The 23,038-nt window shown below is 44.8% G+C and overlaps 1 long non-coding RNA gene across 1 annotated transcript; it reads left to right on the top strand.

The window, feature by feature from the left end:
- The first annotated feature begins 1,960 nt into the window (after positions 1–1,960).
- LOC125635619 (uncharacterized) lies at positions 1,961–8,030 on the top strand. The gene is made up of 3 exons (XR_007356320.2): positions 1,961–2,270; positions 6,813–6,907; positions 7,496–8,030. It is a non-coding gene; the product is annotated as an uncharacterized LOC125635619 (long non-coding RNA).
- The last annotated feature ends 15,008 nt before the right edge of the window (positions 8,031–23,038 follow it).

Here is a 23,038-nt window from a genome sequence, read left to right on the forward strand (position 1 = left end):
TAAGCTTTTCTTTTTTTTTAAAGGAGAAAAGATTTTTTTTTTTAATCCTGTCTTTTAAAAGGTACAGTTTGAAAAACACAAATAGATGGCATAAGACTAGGAAGTTATTGAACATAAAAATACAGGAAGTAAGTTCTCGCACCAGAAGGGGGAAAAACAAGGCAATTGGCAGGATACTGAAACATTTATTGTTATTTATTTATTATACAGCAGCACCTAGTGACCCAAAACAGAATCAGGGTCACTTTGTGATGAGCTGTGCAAAAATAGAGGATGAGGACAAAAGCTTATGCACCAAAGAATCTACAGTTACCAGCCACAAACACTTACCTACATGCTTAATTTCAAGCAAAAAAACATTGACCTCAACCTAATTAACCTAACCTAGTTTCTCAGCCTCATATTACACCATTTATCAAAATCAGTTTTGTAACCTGTAGTTTCTGGCCTAAATATCACCAGGTTCCTTTTCTTATTCTGTTTCTAGAATATTAATCAGAACTAAATTAATTTAACAGTAATACAGATATCAGACTATCTCCCTATCATCATAGCACTATAATAGTGCATTAATTAATGATGGATTATAGTGGAATCTGATCACATCTCTAGTCTTGTATAAGTGACATCTCTTTTACCTTTGATGAAGATGGTGATAGTGATAATTAATGTTGTGCCTCAGAGAAAGAAATATTTTTCTACTGCAGACTGTACTGTATTATGACAGCACTTTGTATTTTAAAAAAGAAATCAAGAAGATCTGTGTAATCTCAAAAGCTTGTTTGCTTCACTGACAGAAATTGGTCTAATAAAAGATTTTACTTCACCCACCCTGTCTCTCAAAGATCATCCAAAGAAATCGTATAGCCTTCATTCCACAGCAAGATTTGAGTGACAGTGCAAGATCTTGAGGATTATCATGGTGTCAAGCTTTCTTCCTGCTTGAAGTGCAGACAACTAACATCTGTATTGCTCAGCAGTATCCTTTGCTGCAAAGTCTCCAGTTGTTTCTATCTCAATCAAATGCATTTGTCATTAGATATTGTGAAAAGAAGTTCAATAATCATGCTGTAGACGCGTCCTAGAATGAATGGGTCAAAATGCTTCTAGGTTACTCAAGAGAGAAAGACTACAGCAGTAATTACAAGTAGAGGTGGATGGGGATTCAAGCATAAAAGACCTGTAAACTTTTCTGAAGTTTAGTCAATTTGTCTACACATAATATAGCATACAGCATATATTTTCACATGCATACACCTCTTAAAATCATCACCCTCAGTAAACCACTCCTTAACTGACTATATTTCGTATGTTATTCTGTCTCAGTAACGTTGCTGCTCTTGTTTAGGAAATTAGTTTAAATAATTATTTTCCTCCTTCTCTCCTTGTTTTTTGTTAATTTGATAAGTGCTTTCAGCTATGAACATTTCAATCCCTCTTCACCTAGACCTGAGGCACACTTTAAAAATTGAAGTATATTTAACCATGACAACTACTTTGAAGTCACACTGAAGGTACAGAATAAACAGAAAAATTACATTGTATACATAATACAATATTATTGTGAGTCCTAATAAGGATTCATTTTAGCTGTGCTCCTTCTCTGTCTTTTATGCTACACTGCCAGTCTTTCTCCAGGATGTAGGAGTACACTTTACATATATTACTACTGCTTATTGTTATTGCAGCTTTTTGCCAGGACTAGGTTGCCATAATTTGTTGCAGCATTTCATTTTCTCTACTTGATGATAGTTAGAGTATGCATAATTTTTTTGTGAGCAAAGGAAGTTTTAGGCTGAATGTTGAGGGGGCAAGGGGTGGAAATTTCTTATGATTAAGTCTGTTAAGCCTCCCCGGGAGCAAAGAAAACTCCATCACTTGAGTCATTTAACATTAAAATGGAGAGAGTATTCAAGAATATACTGTAGAGAGCAATTCTGCATTGGCAGTTTGGCAGCATCCAAAAGGCAGTATGAAAATAAACCAGGATGCACAAAAGAATTTGCTCACATTCTTTGTGTGACTGCATCTCACCTTCTATTCTGTGTCCTAAAACTTAGCACCTCTTTCTTTTCTCTCTCAAGATAAAATGATAGAAACACTTACGACAAAGGCTGGGAGACGGGTATTATCGTACAGACAGCAATTGGGGAGCGCAACTTGTTTTACATTTTTCCAATCACACTAAATCACCAAGTAAACCTCATGGAGCTGGTCTGCTGCCTGGGTCTGTGAAAAGTGGGAACAAGCTGCTGGGAATGGAAGAAGAGGTAAGCTGGATCAGCTCATTAGGTGGGATATGGCAAAATGCTTCTCCTTTTATTAGCTCGGATTTATTTTCTTGTATGGCAAGGCAAGGCATTTTAAAAATAAGCCGAATACATTTGTACCAAAACCTCTCACTGTGAATTCAGTACAATGTTTGTAAAGGTTTGGGGGGGGGGTTACTGACAATCACTGAAGAGAAGAGATAGCCCTTTAGAAGAAGATGCACATCCTTCTGGCCTCAGCCCTTCCTAATTGAGGGATGTGCAACTCAGCCCTGCAATGAGATCCACGAGCCTGCAGATAGCCCAACTGAAACAAACCAAACCACCAGGCTTGGGGTCTCATTGCTGGATTGGAGAATTTGTGGAGCTACAGCCAGTAATAACTATTTTTAAAGTACCAAGAGTGTGCTAGGCACTATAGGGATTAGACACTAGTAGAAACCCTGCAACAAATATAAGAGTTGAAGTATCCTGGGGTAGTATCTTGGGGCCCTATCCAGCTCCTGAAGCTTGTCAATAAGATTCATCGTATTTATGTGTATAGTGAATTTATCTTCAGAACTCACAGGTCTGAGTCCAATGGATAAACAGCCTGGACTAATCAACCTTCTGGAATCTCAAAGCAAAAGCCCTGTAGCCTACAACGATAAAAATTGAGACCAAAGAGAAAGACCTGGCCAGTCACTCCAACATCTAGTCAGCAGAGATCCTAAATAAGGACATGTGAATTATGTAATATTCTAATATAATTTAAGATGATGATTTATGGATACAAGAACAAAAACATTAAAATGCAGTTCCACTCTAGAAAGTTTTCAGAGGAACAGCCGTGTTAGTCTGTATTCGCAAAAAGAAAAGGAGTACTTGTGGCACCTTAGAGACTAACCAATTTATTTGAGCATGAGCTTTCGTGAGCTACAGCTCACTTCATCAGATGTTTACCGTGGAAACTGCAGCAGACTTTATATACACACAGAGAATAGAAAGTGACTATCAGTGGCACCAGATGCCCTTGCTGCTGTGTATTGAGAGCCATATATGCTCAATTCAGTGTAAAGTTTTATACTGCCTGCTACCCTTGCAAAATCAACACAGCTAAGACTGAATGAGCTGCAAATTCCATTCCATCTCCTACATTAAGAGAATTTTGCACTTGGTTTAATCACACCTTTGCCAAACCCACTGAAAGCAACAGAGCTCCACAGGTCTAACAAAAGGGTATCATTTGCCTTGTAGAGCTTTTTATTACTGGTGTTAATGTGCAAGATGGAAAGAACCCAGACTGATTCTTGGAGTCCAGGCTGAATTTGCTGAGCTGCATTTTTTGCGGGAGGAGGGGGGGAAAGATCTGTACTTGTTAATTGAATACACATTGGTATACTGAGAAATAAACATGCAGCCTGTGATGCCTTGGGGATTCCCCCAGACCAGTAAAGTGTTCAGTAATTGCCTACCCTATAACCCTGGGTGCCTCTGTGCTATGCAACTTTGGATCAGAGCCCTGACAGAGCCCAGAAGCATGCTCACAACACAGTGATCTCACCTTGGCTTCCATCAGTCCAATTACTCCTTGCAGGGTGATTCCCCACAACCCTCCCAGTCCTGAGTTTCCCCCAGACCATATCCCCTGCAGCATCCTGATCCTCTGACTGGACATTGACAGAGGTAACATCAAGTTCACTGTCTCCAAAAAGCCAGTACACACAACAGCTTGTTGTCTTGTATTAAGGGGGAGTGTATAACCCCACCTGAGCTATCTCAGTATTGCACAGTACAACAAAGAACACAGAATTAAGTGATTTTTAAGCCCAAGTGAGAGAGATATGAAAGGGTTGCAAACAAAAAAATTACATGCTTTCTAGTGTCTAAAACTTAATTATAGCAAGATATGGTTTTGCCTAACACAATGTCTTACTCTTGCCAAGTTGTTAGCATTCTCCAGCATGACTGGCTGTCCTGCCAGGATCCAGACCTTACAAAAATCAAAGTGTTGGTTTCTTTATTCCCCCTGGAGATGGATGCCAAAATGGCTTTTTGATTCTGTTTTTATTACCCAAAACTCACTTGGTCTCCCGAGTCATCACCAGGAGGTGACAGAGCTAACTTCCTGGCATAGCTCTAGGAATGACTTTGGGGAAGTTCTATAGCCTGTGTTATACAGGAGGTCAGACCAGACAATCCCAATGTTCTCTTCTGGCCTTAGAATCTATGCAAATAAATACATATATGTACACACACACTTATGCTGTATGTCCACTGTTAGACAGGAAAAGGAAAGGACGGAGAATTGACAATAAATGATTTGTTTCTAACAACAGTTATTATGATGTGCTACCTTATTGTATGAGTGCCAGCTGGAACATAGGAGAGCATATATGCTTTACAAAATAAGCAATAGTAACATTTGTCTTTGACAAATCAGACCATGGAGACAAGGGATAAAGTTAACCCATCTATACATGCAACATTCAGGAGTAACCTTGACGAAAGCCTAAAGCTTAAACAGTTTAAAAAGAGGTGCTGAAAATGAGGTTGTGCACTAGATGACAAGCAATGGGCTGAAGGATGCAGAATTAAAGGGGGAGAAGGTACACAGCCAAATTCTTGGATGCAAAAATGGCAACCCCCTGGGAAGAGGAAAAATGAATCACATGACTTCTTGGAGGAGGTTATTCTAGAAGTTCTTATTTGCTTCAGTTTTAATTAGGCGCAGGGCCAGATTTGGGCAGGGGTTTTAGTGACTGCAGCCCAGGGCCCTGGCTCAAGGGGGGCCCCACAAAAATAAATCACCAACTCCAAACCACTAAAAGTCCCGCGGCGCAGCAGGGCGCTCATGCCATGGCCCCACGCTGCCCCTGGAAGCGGCCGTCTGCTAGCACATCTCTGCGGCCCCTGGTTGGGGGAGAGGGGTAGGTGGCTCCACACACTGCCCCTGCCCCATAGCTCCCATCGGCCGATTCCCGGCCAATGGGAGCTACAGGGGAGGCACTTGTGGGCAGCACATGGAGACATGCTGTCCCCGTCCTCCCCCCAGGGGCCGCAGAGATGTGCTAGCAGCTGGCCACTTCCGGGAGCAGTATGGGGGTATGGCAGGCAGCCTGCCTGAGCCCTGCTGCACTGCTGACCGGGAGCCACCTATGGTACCCCCTCCTCCACCCCAACCCCCAGCCCCAGATCAGAATCCCCCTCCTGCACCCAAACTCCCTCCCAGACACCGCACCTCCTCCTGTACCCCAATCCCCTGCCCCAGCCCCCTCCTATACCAAACTCCCTCCCAGGAAAAAGACTTGTATACAGGGGCCCCACAAAATCTAATAGCCCTGGGGCTCACAGGAGAGTTAATCAAGCCCTGACTAGGTGAGCTATTTTCTTTTAGATTCACAACTCCATGGCTAATGAGGTTTTATCTCACTTTACTTCCCATCCCCCAGAGATTTGATTACAATATATTTGTTTTTATAATTGTTCTTTGAAGAAGGGAAAAGGGAATTAATGGAAAACAAACAAAAAAGTCTATAAAGAACATAAGAACAACCCTACTCGGTCAGACCAAAGGTCCATCTAGCCCAGTATCCTGTCTTCCAACAGTGGCCAGTGCCAGGTGCCCCAGAGGGAATGAACAGAACAGGTAATCAAGTGATCCATCCCCTGTTGTTCATTCCCAGCTTCTGGCAAACAGAGGCAAAGGACAGCATTCCTGCTCTCTAAGCCCTGGTCTACACTAGGAGTTGAGGTAGAATTTAGCAGCATTAAATCGATTTAACCCTGCACCCGTCCACACGACAAAGCCCTTTTTTTCGACTTAAAGGGCTCTTAAAATCTATTTCCTTACTCCACCCCTGACAAGGGGATTACTACTGAAATCGGCCTTGCCGGGTCAAATTTGGAGTACTGTGGAAGCAATTAGACAGTATTGGCCTCCGGGAGCTATCCCAGAGTGCTCCATTTTGACTGCTCTGGACAGCACTCTCAACTCAGATGCACTGGCCAGGTAGACAGAAGAAGGCCCGCGAACTTTTGAATTTTAATTTCCTGTTTGGCCAGCATGGAAAGCTGCAGGTGACCATGCAGAGCTCATCAGCAGAGGTGACCATGATGGAGTCCCAGAATCGCAAAAGAGTTCCAGCATGGACCGAATGGGAGGTACGGGATCTGATCACTGTATGGGGAGACGAATCTGTGCTATCAGAACTCTGTTTCAGTTTTTGACATGCCAAAACATTTGTCAAAATCTCCCAGGGACAGAGGCCATAACAGGGATCCGAAGCAGTGCCGCTTGAAACTGAAGGAGCTGAGGCAAGCCTACCAGAAAACCAGAGAGGCGAACGGCCACTCTGGGTCAGAGCCCAAAACAGGCCGCTTCTATGATGAGCTGAATGCCATTTTAGGGGGTTCAGCCACCACTACCCCAGCCGTGTTGTTTGACTCCTTCAATGGAGATGGAGGCAACATGGAAACAGATTTTGGGGATGAGAAAGATGATGATGATGAGGTTGTAGATAGCTCACAGCAAGCAAGCAGAGAAACTGGTTTTTCCGACAGCCAGGAACGGTTTCTCACCCTGGACCTGGAGCCAGTACCCCCCGAACCCACCCAAGGCTAGCTCCTGGACCCGCCAGGCAGAGAAGGGACCTCTGGTGAGTGTACCTTTTAAAATACTATACATGGTTTAAAAGCAAGCATGTTTAATGATTAATTTGCCCTGGCATTCGCGGCTCTCCTGCATGTACTCCCAAAGCCTTTGCAAAAGGTTTCTAGGGAGGGCAGCCTTATTCCATCCACCATGGTAGGACACTTTACCACTCCAGGCCAGCAGCATGTACTCGGGAATCATTGTAGAACAAAGCATTGCAGTGTATGTTTGCTGGCATTCAAACAACATCCGTTCTTTATCTCTCTGTGTTATCCTCAGGAGAGTGATATCATTCATGATCACCTGGTTGAAATAGGGTGCTTTTCTTAAGGGGACATTCAGAAGTGCCCATTCCTGCTGGGCTGTTTGCCTGTGGCTAAACAGAAATGTTCCCCGCTGTTAGGCACGGGGAGGGGTTAGCCATGCACTGGGGGGAGGCAAAATGTGACCTTGGAACAAAAGCACACGTGCTATGTATGTAATGTTAACAGCAAGGTTTACCGTGAAAGAGTATACCCATTGTTCTATAAAATGTGTCTTTTTAAATACCATTGTCCCTTTTTTTTTCTCCAACAACTGCATGTGTTTCAAGGATCACAGGATCTTCTCCTTCCCAGAGGCTAGCGAAGATTAGAAAGTGAAAAAAATGCACTCGCGATGAAATGTTCTCTGAGCTCATGCTGTCCTCCCACACTGACAGAGCACAGACGAATGCGTGGAGGCAGACAATGTCAGAGTCCAGGAAAGCACAAAATGACCGCGAGGAGAGGTAGTGGGCTGAAGAGAGGGCTGAAGCTGAAAGGTGGTGGCAGCATGATGAGAGGAGGCAGGATTCAATGCTGAAGTTGCTGGAGGATCAAACCAATATGCTCCAGCATATGGTTGAGCTGGAGGAAAGGCAGCAGGAGCACAGACCACCACTACAGTCCCTGTGTAACCAACCGCCCTCCTCCCCAAGTTCCATAGCCTCCTCACCCAGACACCCAAGAACATTGTGGGGGGGCCTCCGGCCACTCCACCCCAGAGGATTGTCCAGGCAACAGAAGGCTGGCATTCAATAAGTTTTAAAGTTTTAAACTTTTAAAGTTCTGTGTGGCCTTGTCCTTCCCTCCTCCACCACCCCTCCTGGTGCTTCGCTCCTCCACCACCCCTCCCGGGCTACCTTGGCAGTTATCCCCCTATTTGTGTGATGAATAAATAAAGAATGCATGAATGTGAAGCAACAATGACTTTATTGCCTCTGCAAGCAGTGATCAAGGGGAGGGTGGTGAGCTTACAGGGAAGTAGAGTGAACCAAGGGGCGGGGGGTTTCATCAAGGAGAAACAAACAGAACTTTCATACCGTAGCCTGGCCAGTCATGAAACTGGTTTTCAAAGCTTCTCTGATGCGTACCGCGCCCTCCTGTGCTCTTCTAACCGCCCTGGTGTCTGGCTGTGCGAAACCAGCAGCCAGGCGATTTGCCTCAACCTCCCACCCCACCATAAATGTCTCCCCCTTACTCTCACAGATATTGTGGAGCGCACAGCAAGCAGTAATAACAGTGGGAATATTGGTTTTGCTGAGGTCTAACCGAGTCAGTAAACTGCGCCAATGCGCTTTTAAATGCCCAAATGCACATTCTACCACCATTCGGCACTTGCTCAGCCTGTAGTTGAACAGCTCCTGACCACTGTCCAGGCTGCCTGCGTATGGCTTCATGAGCCATGGCATTAAGGGGTAGGCTGGGTCCCCAAGGATAACTATAGGCATTTTGCAAAAAGAAAAGGAGTACTTGTGGCACCTTAGAGACTAACAAATTTATCTGAGCATAAGCTTTCGTGAGCTACAGCTCATTTCATCAGATGCATTTCAACATCCGCAATGGTTATTTTCTGGTCTGGGAATAAAGTCCCTTCCTGCAGCTTTTGAAACAGACCAGAGTTCCTGAAGATGTGAGCGTCATGTACCTTTCCCGGCCATCCCACGTTGATGTTGGTGAAACGTCCCTTGTGATCCACCAGTGCTTGCAGCACTACTGAAAAGTACCCCTTGTGGTTTATGTACTCACCGGCTTGGTGCTCCGGTGCCAAGATAGGGATATGGGTTCCGTCTATGGCCCCACCCCAGTTAGGGAATCCCATTGCAGCAAAGCCATCCACTATGACCTGCACATTTCCCAAAGTCACTACCCTTGATAGCAGCAGATCTTTGATTGTTTTGGCTACTTGCATCACAGCAGCCCCCCCCCCAGTAGATTTGCCCACTCCAAATTGATTCCCGACTGACTTGCTGTCTGGTGTTGCAAGCTTCCACAGGGCTATTGCTACTCGCTTCTCAACTGTGAGGGCTGCTCTCATCTTGGTACTCTTGCGCCTCAGGGCAGGGGAAAGCAAGTCACAAAGTTCCATGAAAGTGCCCTTACGCATGCAGAAGTTTTGCAACCACTGGGAATCGTCCCAGACCTGCAACACTATGCGGTCCCACCAGTCTGTGCTTGTTTCCCGAGCCCAGAATCAGCGTTCCACCACATGAACCTGCCTCATTAGCACCATGATGCCCACATTGCCAGGGCCCATGCTTTGAGAGAAGTCTGTGTCCATACCCTCATCACTCTAGTCACCGCGCTGATGTCGCCTACTTGCCCAGTTTTGCTTTGCCAGGTTCTGGTGCTGCATATGCTGCTGGATAATGCACATGGTGTTTAATGTGCTCCTAACTGCCAAAGTGATCTGAACGGGCTCCATGCTTACTGTGTTATGGCGTCTGCACAGAAAAAAGGCACAGAACGATTGTCTGCTGTTGCCTGACGGAGGGAGGGGCGACTGACGACATGGCTTACAGGGTTGGCTTACAGGGAATTAAAATCAACAAAGGGGGTGGCTTTGCGAGAAACAGAATGGCCCCCTCAAGGATAGAACTCAAAACCTCAAGGACAGAACTCAAAACTGGGTTTAGCAGGCCGTTGATTTCATGGAGGGAGGGAGGAGAAAATGAATACAAAACAAATCTGGTCTATTTCTTGTTTTGAGCCACTTCATCTATCTTTATAGATGCAGCAGACTGTGCAGTACGATCGCTAGCCATCGTCATCTCCTGGGTGCTCGGCAGAAGACGGTGCAGTATGACTCCTGGCCATCATCTTCTGCGGGCTGCTGATTAAAAGACAGTGCACTGCCGGCAGGACTGAATCACCATGAGACAAAACTTAGAAGGGAAATGACCTGGCTGAGTCACTCCCAAGTTTGCCCAGGTGCCCCTGACCTCATCGAGGTCGGTTAAAAGAGCACCCAGGACTACATCGACGACGGCTACTAGTCATACTGCACTGTCTGCTGCCAAAAGGCAATAAACTGCTGATGTGTAGCAATGCAGTATCGCGTTTGCCAGAACCTAGGAGACATACGGTGATGGTTAGCTGAGTGGGCTCCATGCTTGCCATGGTATGGCGTCTGCACAGGTAACTCAAGAAAAAAGGCGCAAAACGATTGTCTGCCCTTGCTTTCACGGAAGGAGGGAAGGAAGGCGGGCCTGATGATATGTACCCAGAACCACCTGCGACAATGTTTTAGCCCCATCAGGCACTGGAATTTCTACCCAGAGTTCAAATGGGTGGTGGAGACTGCGGGAACTGTGGGATAGCTACCCACAGTGCAACGCTCCAGAAGTCGACGGTAGCCTCGGTACTGTAGACACACTCCGCCAACTACATGCACTTAGAGCATTTGTGTGGGGACACACACAATCGACTGTATAAAAATGCTTTCTACAAAACCGATGTCTATAAATTCGACCTAATTTCGTAGTGTAGACGTACCCTAAGAGGCTGTTGTTCTGGAACTGGCAGGACTGTCTTGCAGACATCAATATCACAGAGCTTACAGTAAGTATCAGAAATCATGGAAATATTGAATAACTAACAGTTCTCGCAGATTGGTAATGTTCACGAGACAGCGTGTATGAGACAATAAAATGCTTTGGGGACAACAAAATGGCCAGACAGGGCTTTTAATCATATATTATTTATTTACAGTATATGGCACTTATGCTGTGAGAATTAGGACCTTAATCTGTTTTTAGTGTTTTGTATAACACACCAACCCAAATGTGCTGCATTAGATAAAAATCACTAATACCCATTTTTTTTTTCCAATAGTGATCACCCAAATGTCTTGAATTAACTAAACAAATCACTTGGCTCCTAAATAGGATGATGGTTACCCTAAAATGCCTAAATAGCTACCAAAACAAACCAAACAACAAACCAAACCAAACCAAACCAAAAGACCCACCAAGTCTAAGCTCATATAGGTTAGCACAGCCCCTATGAAGGCAATAAAGCTTTGGTAGTTTACACCATCTGAGGATGTGGCCCCAATTTTCCTAAATGTGTCTTGCTTGGTGAAACCATGCACAAAATATCCACAATGCCAACAGTTGTCCCGTGAATTCAGGTCTTCAAAACTTATCTCCGACCCTCACTGGAAAAAGACAGAGGATCAAATGCTCCAAAAGGCCTATCACATTTGTAAGAGGTACAAGGTGCAGAAGCCCTCACCAAGAGTATCTCACTTGATTTTAATGAGCATTGACTCAATCCCTAAATATACTTTTTCCTAGCCCATGCATTCTTAGGGCACCCTGGGCTCAAGGCTGAAAACCAGCTGCATCAACTAATTCACTTTTGCAATCTGGAATTATGTCACATGGGATTCCAGGCTGAGGCTTTTATAACTTTCTCCTGGTTACAGGGCAGGACTAAACCTTCCCACAAAGGAATCAGCCTTGTAAATCTGCTCAGCCCTTCACTTAGAAGTGACAGGGAACATGCACTAAACACCTGTCTCAATGGAATCATGCAGCCACTGTATAATCATACTGTACCCTCTACCCCTTTAACTTGAGAATGAATATTTAGTCACTTCCTTAGGTAAAAAGTTAGACTGTTTACAGATTACATTGATTTCTTACATAAATCTTCAATTGTCAGCAAACTCTCCTGCTGTTCAGAATATTGAAAAATACTTTTCAAACACCCACACCTCTCTCCCATTCTGAAAGTTAGGATAATTCATTATTCTTAACACAGCATCTTCGGCTAACAAAATGATTGATCTAACTACTCTGTTCAGATAAAGGAATTTAGTAAAAGGGCATTGCATTATCAGTTAAATTAATCTATTGCATTCAACAATGTGCATAGATCTTACATTGCCATCTACAAGATAGCAGGAGATAAGATATGAAAAGGCAGCATGCATGGTTGATTTAACAACTTATCTTTGATAACAAACCTTGAATTTGGGAATATTCTGAGAAGATCCTCTTCAAGGCTACTTTTTAAAGTTACTTTAAAAAAACAATCCAAGGTACTATTTTTATGCGGCTCCAAAAAGGGAGAAATGGTGGCATTCAAATTTTCAAAGAGAAGGGAAATCATCATCATCAGTGGCTTGAAGCATAGATGTAGCCTATATTCTTCACTTGTCTCTGCTTTTGCTAATTACATTGCCATAATGGTCCAGTGTATCTTTACTGATTTGTACTCAGTTGTGATCCCCAGGCTAGGGTTCGGGCTGTGGTTAGTACTGCTCACCAGGCTAGGTTTACAGTTACAAATGGTAGTGATCATAGAATCATAGGATCATAGAATATCAGGGTTGGAAGGGACCTCAGGAGGTCATCTAGTCCAACCCCTGCTCAAAGCAGGACCAATCCCCATCTAAATCATCCCAGCCAGGGCTTTGTCAAGCCTGACCTTCAAAACTTCTAAGGACGGAGATTCCACCACCTCCCTAGGTAACGTATTCCAGTGTTTCACCACCCTCCTGATGAAAAAGTTCTTCCTAATATCCAACGTAAACCTCCCCCACTGCAACTTGAGACCATTACTCCTTGTTCTGTCATCTGCTACCACAGAGAACAGTCTAGATCCATCCTCTTTGGAGCCCCCTTTGAGGTAGTTGAAAGCAACTATCAAATCCCCCCTCATTCTGCTCTTCTGCAGACTAAACAATCCCAGTTCCCTCAGCCTCTCCTCATAAGTCACGTGTTCCAGCCCCCTAATCATTTTTGTTGCTCTCCGCTGGACTCTTTCCAATTTTTCCACATCCTTCTTGTAGTGTGGGGCCCAAAACTGGGCACAGTACTCCAGATGAGGCCTCACCAATGTCAAATAGAGGGGAACGATCACGTCCCTCGATCTGCTGGCAATGCCCCTACTTATACAGCCCAAGGTGGCCTTCTTGGCAACAACGGCACACTGTTGACTCATATCCAGCTTCTCGTCCAATGTAACCCCTAGGTCCTTTTCTGCCGAACTGCTGCCGAGCCATTCGGTCCCTAGTCTATAGCGGTGCATGGGATTCTTCCGTCCTAAGTGCAGGACTCTGCACTTGTCCTTGTTGAACCTCATAAGACTTCTTTTGGCCCAATCCTCTAATTTGTCAAGGTCCCTCTGTATCCTATCCCTACCCTCCAGCATATCTACCTCTCCTCCTAGTTTAGTGTCATCTGCAAACTTGTTGAGGGTGCAATCCACACCATCCTCCAGATCATTTATGAAGATATTAAACAAAACCGGCCTGAGGACTGACCCTTAGGGCACTCCACTTGATACCGGCTGCCAACTAGACATGGAGCCATTGATCACTACCCGTTGAGCCCGGCAATCTAGCCAACTTCCTATCCACCTTATAGTCCATTCATCCAGCCCATACTTCTTTAACTTGCTGGCAAGAATACTGTGGGAGACAGTGTCAAAAGCTTTGCTAAAGTCAAGGAACAACACAACCACTGCTTTCCCTTCATCCACAGAGCCAGTTATCTCATCATAGAAGACAATTAGATTAGTCAGGCATGACTTGCCCTTGGTGAATACATGCTGACTGTTCCCGATCACTTTCTTCTCCTCTAAGTGCTTCAGAATTGATTCCCTGAGGACCTGCTCCATGATTTTTCCAGGGACTGAGGTGAGGCTGACTGGCTTGTAGTTCCCCGGATCCTCCTTCTTCCCTTTTTTAAAGATGGGCACTATATTAGCCTTTTTCCAGTCGTCCGGGACTTCCCCCGATCGCCATGAGTTTTCAAAGATAATGTCCAATGGTTCTGCAATCACAACCGACAACTCCTTTAGCACTCTCAGATGCAGCGCATCCGGCCCCATGGACTTGCGCTTGTCCAGCTTTTCTAAATAGTCCCGAACCACTTCTTTCTCCACAGGGGGCTGGTCACCTCCTCCCCATGCTGTGCTGCCCAGTGCAGCAGTCTGGGAGCTGACCTGGTTCGTGAAGACAGAGGCAAAAAAAGCATTGAGTACATTAGCTTTTTCCACATCCTCTGTCAGTAGATTGCCTCCCTCATTCAGTAAGGGGCCCACACTTTCCTTGACTTTCTTCTTGTTGTTAACATACTTGAAGAAACCCTTCTTGTTATTCTTAACATCTCTTGCTAGCTGCAACTCCAGGTGTGATTTGGCCTTCCTGATTTCACTCCTGCATGCCCAAGCAATATTTTTATACTCTTCCCTGGTCATTTGTCTAATCTTCCACTTCTTGTAAGCTTCTTTTTTGTGTTTAAGATCAGCACGGATTTCACTGTTAAGCCAAGCTGGTCGCCTGCCATATTTACTATTCTTTCTACACATTGGGATGGTTTGTCCCTGTAACCTCAATAAAGATTCTTTAAAATACAGCCAGCTCTCCTGGACTCCTTTCCCCCCTCACGTTATTCTCCCAGGGGATCCTGCCTATCAGTTCCCTGAGGGAGTCAAAGTCTGCTTTTCTGAAGTCCAGGGTCCGTATTCCCAGGACCATGGCTGGGTTTGGAGTCAGTAAGGTTCCCCAGCCTATGGTCAGTGTTACAAAAGGTAGTGTTGCCCATGCTAAGGTTATGGCTGGGGTCTCTGATCTAGGGTTAGAGTTACAAAGGGTAGGACTCCCTGGGCTAGGCATTGTTCAGTTTGCTGGCAGAGAGTTTGGGCTGGTAGGGCTCCCCAGACTACTGTTAAAAAGGGTAGGGCTCCCTGAGGTTGGGTTTGGGCTGAGGCCAGTATGGCTACACAGGTTAGGATTACAAAAAGTGTAGTTTTCTTCAGTCTATGGTCAGTGCTAGTACCAGTTGAGCTTCCCAAGCTATGTTTTGGGTTGAAAAGGAGAGGGCTTCCTGAGTTAGAGATGGGACCAGATGGCCTCGTCTGACGAGCATTAGAGTTACCAAGGCTGAGGTTCCCCTTGTGAGAGTTAGAATTACAAATGCGAAAGTCAGTAGATTGGGTTAAGGCTGGGGCCTGTGTGGCTACTTGGGCTAAGGTTAGGACTTGGTCCAGATAGGCTCCCTGGGTTAGGGTTAAAAGGGGATTACAAAAAGGAGAACCTCAGGCTACAAGTAGGGATGGGAATGGTTGGTCTCTGTGGGCTCAGGTTAGGACTGGTGCTGGTTGGGCTCCATGGGCTAGGGTAAGGGCTACAAAGGGGACAGCTCCCTAAGCTAGGGTTAGGGCCAGGGTCTGTTGGTTTCCCCCAGCGAGTGTGAAGTCTGGGTCTGGTTGAGCTCTTCAGGCAAGCGTTTGATTTATAAAGGGAAGAGCTCCCAGGGCTAGGATGGGGGTGGGAGCTGGTCAGCTTCCCCAGACTAGGGTTAGTGTTACAAAGGGTAGTGCTAGGCTCTTTAAGCTTGGCCATGTTAGTGCTAGCACCGCAATATGTAAGGCTTCCAGGCGAGGGTTAAGGATGGGACCCGTTGGGCTTCCTAGGCTAGGGCTAACATTATGAGGGAAAGGGCTCCTCAGAACAGGGTTAGGGTTACAAAAGGAAGAGTTCCCTTGGTTAGGGCCCATTGGGCTTCCCAAGTGGTGCTAGGATTACAAAGAGTTATGTCACCAGTTGTACAGGTCCCTGGATGAGGGCTGGGGATGGTCATTGTCCCCAGGCTAAGGTGAGGTTTAGAAAGGGTAGGGTTACCAGGACTAGGGGTTGGAATTGGTCCTCCCCCAGATAGTGATAGGGCTGCAAAGGGTAGGGCTCTCTGAGCTAGGGTTAGAGGTGTTGAGCCAGCACCAGCCCTGTGACATTAGCACATTTTCATAAAATCCTGTTGCATGCAATGCGTGAATATAATTTATCTGGAATATGCTTCATGCAAAAGGTCTCTTGTAAGGTACCATTACAAAGCTTATAATCCACTGAGTGTGGTCATCCTATTTGTATAAATGTATCACTTTTGTATCTGAAACTAGAAATATGAAATATAACTCTAGGGTCCTATTGTAGTTATGCAAAGTAAGGGAGATTAATAGTGGTTTGGAATCTTGATGGCTCCCATTAACCAGGACAACTGACTGTGAATGGCTCTGTTTGCTTGCATGGCTGAGGTTATGGGGCAAGTGATGCTGCTTTTCCACAATTTCAGCCCATGCACATCAGCAGAAGCACTCTATGTAGAAGTCCAGTCTGTTGTTTCGACCTTCAGGAGGAGTCCCCCCAGAATCCTTCTTTTTGTAGTGTTGGTAGGAAGGTCTCTGTGGATTAGTATGTTGTTCAGAGGTGTATTGGAAATATTCCTTGAGTTGGAGACATTGAAAATAGGATTCTAGGTCACCACAGAACTGTATCATGTTCGTGGGGGTGGAGGGGCAGAAGGAGAGGCCCCGAGATAGGACAGATTCTTCTGCTGGGCTAAGAGTTGGATAGATTAACAATATTGCTGGGTGGGTTAAGGGAACCATTGCTGTGGCCCCTTGTGGCATGTAGTAGTTTAGATAGTTTAGTGTCCTTTTTCTTTTGTAGAGAAGCAAAGTGTGCGTTGTAAATGGCTTGTCTAGTTTTTGTAAAGTCCAGACAGTCTGTTCCAAAAACAAAATTTTCTGTGCCTCTTGTGTAGTTTCTCTGTGAGTCATGAAGTGTAATAATATTTTTGTAACTCATTTGGCTTCTCTAATGAGTCCCATACCCATTCAATACTTTTCACTGCTGTTGTGTCTCTGACTGAAACTCCCTAATGTTTAACTCCTTGGAATAAGTGGGAATAATTGACTGACAAGTACAGTCAGCCCACTTTGGCTATGTGAAAAAAGAAAAGGAGTACTTGTGGCACCTTAGAGACTAACCAATTTATTTGAGCATGAGCTTTCGTGAGCTGAAGTGAGCTGTAGCTCACGAAAGCTCATGCTCAAATTGGTTAGTCTAAGGTGCCACAAGTACTCCATTTCTTTTTGCGAATACAGACTAACACGGCTGTTACTCTGAAACCTGTCATTTGGCTATGTGGAGACTTCAAGCCGGAGACATAAATCCAGCTGAAGACATACCCTCCACTAGCTCTGAAAAAGGACAGAGCTGTGGTGACAAACGGCAGTGGGGGCTAACCCGATCAAATACGTACCCATCTAAGACCACAGATATGCTCTTGGAGTGGTGAGTTCCCTCCTGATGTTCACTGGCTATGCTGTTTTTAGCATGCTAGCCTGACCACAGCTAAATCTCCAGCCTGAAGTGTAGACATACCCTCAGTCTGTTCTAAGTAACTTAAACTGAACTCAGAATACAAAAAAGAATGGCTTTCCTGATGTGTCAGCACCATCAGTCTCCAAATTAGTGAGACAGTTATTTTAAAATGTTGGAATCCATGAATCAACTATCATTAGATTATATAGGGATTCCTAACATTAGCACTCTTGAGTACTACATTTTCAGTTTGAGGCTTTCAGCAGCACACTTTGTTAAAATTAATGGAAATCCCTGAGCACAATGAAAATTTACCTATGAAAAGAAAAGGAGTACTTGTGGCACCTTAGAGACTAACCAATTTATTTGAGCATGAGCTTTCGTGAGCTACAGCTCACTTCATCAGATGCAACCTATGAAAGTATTTTAAATCATTGACATAAAGCCCAGTGTTTCAGCAGGCTGAGCACCCTCAGCTTCTGCTAACTTCAGTAGGAACTGAGGGTGTTCAGCAGCTACTGGAAGGAACCCAGTGCCCCAAATGATCAGACCAATAAATAATCCAGTATATTTCCTCCTTTAGAAACTTCACTTACATATAGGAGCAAAGACCTAGAAAGTGTGGCAGAATATAGCTACTGCAAAATATCTAGTGTGAGATGGGTAACTTGAAAGGGATGGAAATTTGAGTCTAATAAATGTTTTAAACTGAATTGTACTTTAAGTGTAAACACCTGTTATTGAGGCTGTTTTATAAAAAGCTTGCCCTGAAGTGCAATTTAAATTTAAAACGGTGCTTAGCAGTCGCTTGACTTTGGAACTCAGCCAGATTCACTGGAGGTGAGCATGTTAATTTGTTGCTACTTCTGCAGTAATTTTGCAGTTCTGGACTACTACTAATTTAGTCTAGGTGCAGATTATCTAATATTAAATAGTACAGTCATCGTTTGTCTTGATGTAATGTGCCAAAACATTTCAAGAACAATAATGCCTATACTACTTGCAAGGCAACATTTTGATTGTAATTAGTTCTTAATAATGTAAAATTTTAGGAAGAGATTTGGTCCTTTGTCCAAGTAATTTGTAATAGCGACCTTGTATGCAAAGTGCCCACAATTTCCACTGAGTTCTATCTAGGTATTTATACTGGGTTCATCACTGCTTCATTAGCAATAAGATGTGGCAGGCAGATTTATACAAAAGATCTTAACTGAGCATGCAGAGGCTCGTGTTACATGCTGAGAGGATTATGGTTGTCCCATTGCAGCCTGGCCACAAGCTGGCAATCCTGATGTCCAGATGTCACCGCAAACCAGGTCCTTCCTGAAACCTGACCCTCTTTCTCCAGTTCTGCTCATTATATATCTATGCTCTCTGAGCAACTTACCAGATTTCTTTATTTAAATTTTAAATTTTATAAAAAAAAGTGAGTTTGAAGAAATTTAGCAAGGACCACCGGTGGTATTCAGTGACCATCCAGTTCTTAAGGTGCTTGCAAGAGCTCGGCTTTATTGTCTAGTTCCACATCGCTGTCCATAAAAACAACAAGAGCTTCACAGTCCCCTAACTATAGTGTCAGGTTTCAGAGTCACAGCCGTGTTAGTCTGTATTCGCAAAAAGAAAAGGAGTACTTGTGGCACCTTAGAGACTAACCAATTTATGTGAGCATGAGCTTTCGTGAGCTACAGCTCACTTCATCAGATGCATACTGTGGAAACTGCAGAAGACATTACATACACAGAGACCATGAAACAATACCTCCTCCCACCCCACTCTCCTGCTGGTAATAGCTTATCTAAAGTGATCATCAAGTTGGGCCATTTCCAGCACAAATCCAGGTTTTCTCACCCTCCGCGCCCCCCCCCCCCCCCCCACACACACACAAACTCACTCTCCTGCTGGTAATAGCTCATCCAAAGCGATATTTGTGCTGGAAATGGCCCACCTTGATTATCATGTACATTGTAGGGAGAGTGGTCACTTTGGATGAGCTATTACCAGCAGAAGAATGAGTTTGTGGGGGGGGGGGAGGGTGACCACAGTTTTGGTCAGTGACCCGTTCCCCCAGGCACATTTGGTGCTGTTTTCTTGATTTTTGTTATCCATCAGGATAATAGCATTTGATTACACCAAACTCAACAACTAACCAAAATGCCCTAAGCCGTCTCATAACTGAAATGCAAGTGAGGCCATTTGGTTATTTTCCCTTGCTCACCGATGCATGCTGGCAAGAAACTCCTTCCCCCCATGAAGCCTCTGCCAGCTGGAATTATCAAGCAGCTTCAAGCTAATCTTTTCCCTATGCACCTACAGGTCTCTACAGAAAGACCCCTACTCTCTAGGCCATAGGGCTAATCCACAAAAGGGTTTCGGCATCCCACAGCAACTTTAGGCACTTGAGATTGTCAAAACCCCTGCTCATCTCCCAGCTAACCATGACAATCCCTACATTCCTACCATTAGAGTCCCTAAGTTTCTTCTAGTGAGCATACACACTACCACCCATTTCATATTGAAGCCCCAGCGGGATCCTAGGCATTCTCTGGCCTACCTTGCCTGTGGGGCTTGATCCGGTAAGTGTTGTCTCAGCATGCAAATCCCTCACAGGGGCAGAGGTGATAGCTCTCTCCCTTCAACTAGTGGCTAGGGCACTCTTCCAGAACACCATGGCAGAGAGAATGACTTTATAAACCAGTGGTCAGGGCAATCACCCATTAGGTAGGGAAACCCAATTTAAAATCCCTTCTTTACAGAATACTGAGGAGGGAACTGAATGCAGATCTTTGTGACGGGATACTTCACTCACTTCAAGTTTAGCACCTCCTCCTGGACCTGATGAGTTATTCCCCAGAGTGACAACACACCTTTCTGCAGTTGCACACCATCTCTTTGCTTCTCACTCTCTGCATCTGCACTGCAACCCCTCTCTTGCTCCACAAGCTGCTGCTGCTGCCTCTTCATGACTCAGTCCTCCAAGCAGGTCACTATCTGCCTTGTCCTCTTCCAGGGTATCAAAGTCTTCATTCAGCAATCCTGGGCAGTCTTCCCATTTGTTACCATGTAGCTCAGCTCCCTCAGTCACTGGCAGGAGAACCCAGGCCTGCCCTCTACTCCAGCTTCTGACTCAGGGACCCCCCTGCCCAGCAGTCAAGGCCTGTTTTCTCTTAGACTTTACTACCTTCCTCACCTCTCTGGGTTTGCAAGCCCAAATATACCTCCCTTCTCCCAGTGAGGGACTGCAAAATTTTCCCACAACCCCCTTTCAGTTTCCAATTTTCTGTCTGTAAATCACAGCCCAGCTTACTCCTCCCTAACTGCACTCCCTCACTAAATCCTGGGAACACTTAGCCACTTGATTCATCTCACCTGTGGCCTGTTGGGTTAATTGCCCCCCTTAGTCTTCATTAACCCTTTCGGGGCAGGCTTGGGGTGGGCAGCACATCACAGTCCCCTATGTCCTAAGTGAATGCTCTAACGATGAGCTAAAAATATAAGTGTGAGGGTGCCCCCCATAAGGCTTTATGGAAATATGCTTGTGAATGTATATATGACATAACTGGAATATGTCATATGCTACAAATGCCGTGTAACATATCTCTAAAAAGGTTATGTTCTACTGAATACATTTCTCCTATTTGTATGCATGTATCATTTTTGTACTTGAAGTTATGAATATTGGTTGTATACTTCCTTGATTTCTAAGTAAGCTTTGTAAGGCATTTGGTCAGCTTCTTTAGAAAGGAATTTGCAAAGTTAAGTACCCAATCAAGAAGCACTTAAGGAACAATGGATCTTGGAATACTCCAATCCACATAAGAAGTCTACTTGAGGATGTTCAAGGTAGCATGTGAACCATGGCTGCTACCTGTAGTTCTGAGTCATGCAGGGACATGTGACTGGCAGGGACATTGTAGCTGGGATTCTATACAGAGGAAGGGGTATCCACTCACAAGAGAAAGTCTATTTAAACCCCAGGGAGACCCCTCCATTTTGTCTTCAGCTGGCTAAAATAGATTTATTTGGGGTTTGGACCCCATTGGGGGTTGGGCATCTGAGTGTTAAAAACAGACGCACTTCTATAAGCTGCTCTCAGTTAAGCTTGCAGTTTGTGGTTCAGACCTGGGTCTGTGTTTGTGGCCAGCAAGCATGTCTGGCACAGCCAGGCAGGGTTCTGGAGTCCCAAGCTACAAGGAAGGCAGGGGCAGAAGTAGTCTTGACTCATCAGGTGGCAGCCCCAAGGGGGTTTCTGATAGTGGTAGCAACAGCAGTATTTCTTAGGCACCTAATTCCAGGAGAGAATTCACAGCTGAGAATCCTGAGCAAAGACTGGTGCATAACTCCTTTGGAGGGATGGAGCTTAGGACTCACCCCTTCCTCTGCATTTCCTACTGGTTAACTTAAGTGGCTCAGTTTGCTGGCTTCTGTGGATTCCAGCCTAGATCCACAAAGGGACTTGGGCACCAAGAACCCAAGATTTAAGTGCTATGGAGATCCACAAAAATCCCATTCAGCTGCCATCTGAACCTGAGGCAGCCTAAACTCATTTGGTAACTAAATTTTTACTGTAAAAGTTCTCTATGTGCCTAAGTTTCTGCTTCTTTAGGCATGCATACCGCTACAGCAGGCAGTTACCTCAGGTGTCTCTCTCTGACATCTAAGCCCATGCATGATCATCAGATCAAACAGAGAGGTGCATCCCCTCTATCTTACCTCTAGGGCCTGATCAGATGGGCATGTTCAAAGCATACACAGCTCCACACAAAATAGCTGGTGGGTGAGAAAGAAGTGTCCTTTCTTATGATCATTAGCCCACTGGTTACAGCACTCACCTGTGATGTGGGACACAGTGGCTCAATTCCCCTCCATCTGACATGGACTATAGATTTCAACAGGGGTCTTTCACTCCTCAGGTAGGTGCCCTAACCACTGGATTAGGGGATACTCTAATGCGAGTCTCTCTAAATATCTTGTTGAAGTCACTCCCCTTTAACTAATTTAGTTATTTAATATTTAAGTATTAATTGGACCAGAAAGAGTGAGAATGACTTCATAGTCTAGTGGTTAGAGCACTCCCTTAAGATGCAAGAAACATAGTTCAAATCCCTTCACATCAGACAGTGGGAGATATTAAACAGGGGTCTCCCACATCACAGGTGAGAACCCTAACTACTGGGCTATAGGTTATAAAGGAGGCCTCTGGTGCCTTCTCTTCCTCCTCCTCCTACCATTTTGTGGGGAATTAGATGTGCACAGAACTTGCCTACTGGACCAGGGGCCACAGGCAAGATAGGTGTGTGATTGTCTTTTTACCTGATCTGAGGCGTCTGCTGGAGCATAGATGTGAAATAGGGGTCTAGATAGCTGCCTGAGGCAGCAGTGCATATGGTCAGAACAGGTTTCAGAGTAGCAGCTGTGTTAGTCTGTATTTGCAAAAAGAAAAGGAGTACTTGTGGCACCTTAGAGACTAACAAATTTATTTGAGCATAAGCTTTCGTGAGCTACAATTCATGATGAAGTGAGCTGTAGCTCACGAAAGCTTATGCTCAAATAAATTTGTTAGTCTCTAAGGTGCCACAAATACTCCTTTTCTTTATTGTCAGAACAGTTTTTGTTTGCTGGAGGTGTCTGAATGCCAGGCTTAGGCACTCAAGTCCCTTTTCAGAGGAACAGCCGTGTTAGTCTGTATTCGCAAAAAGAAAAGGAGTACTTGTGGCAC

This window comes from Caretta caretta, chromosome 4 (assembly GCF_965140235.1).
Source record: "Caretta caretta isolate rCarCar2 chromosome 4, rCarCar1.hap1, whole genome shotgun sequence".
NCBI lineage: Eukaryota > Metazoa > Chordata > Testudines > Cheloniidae > Caretta > Caretta caretta.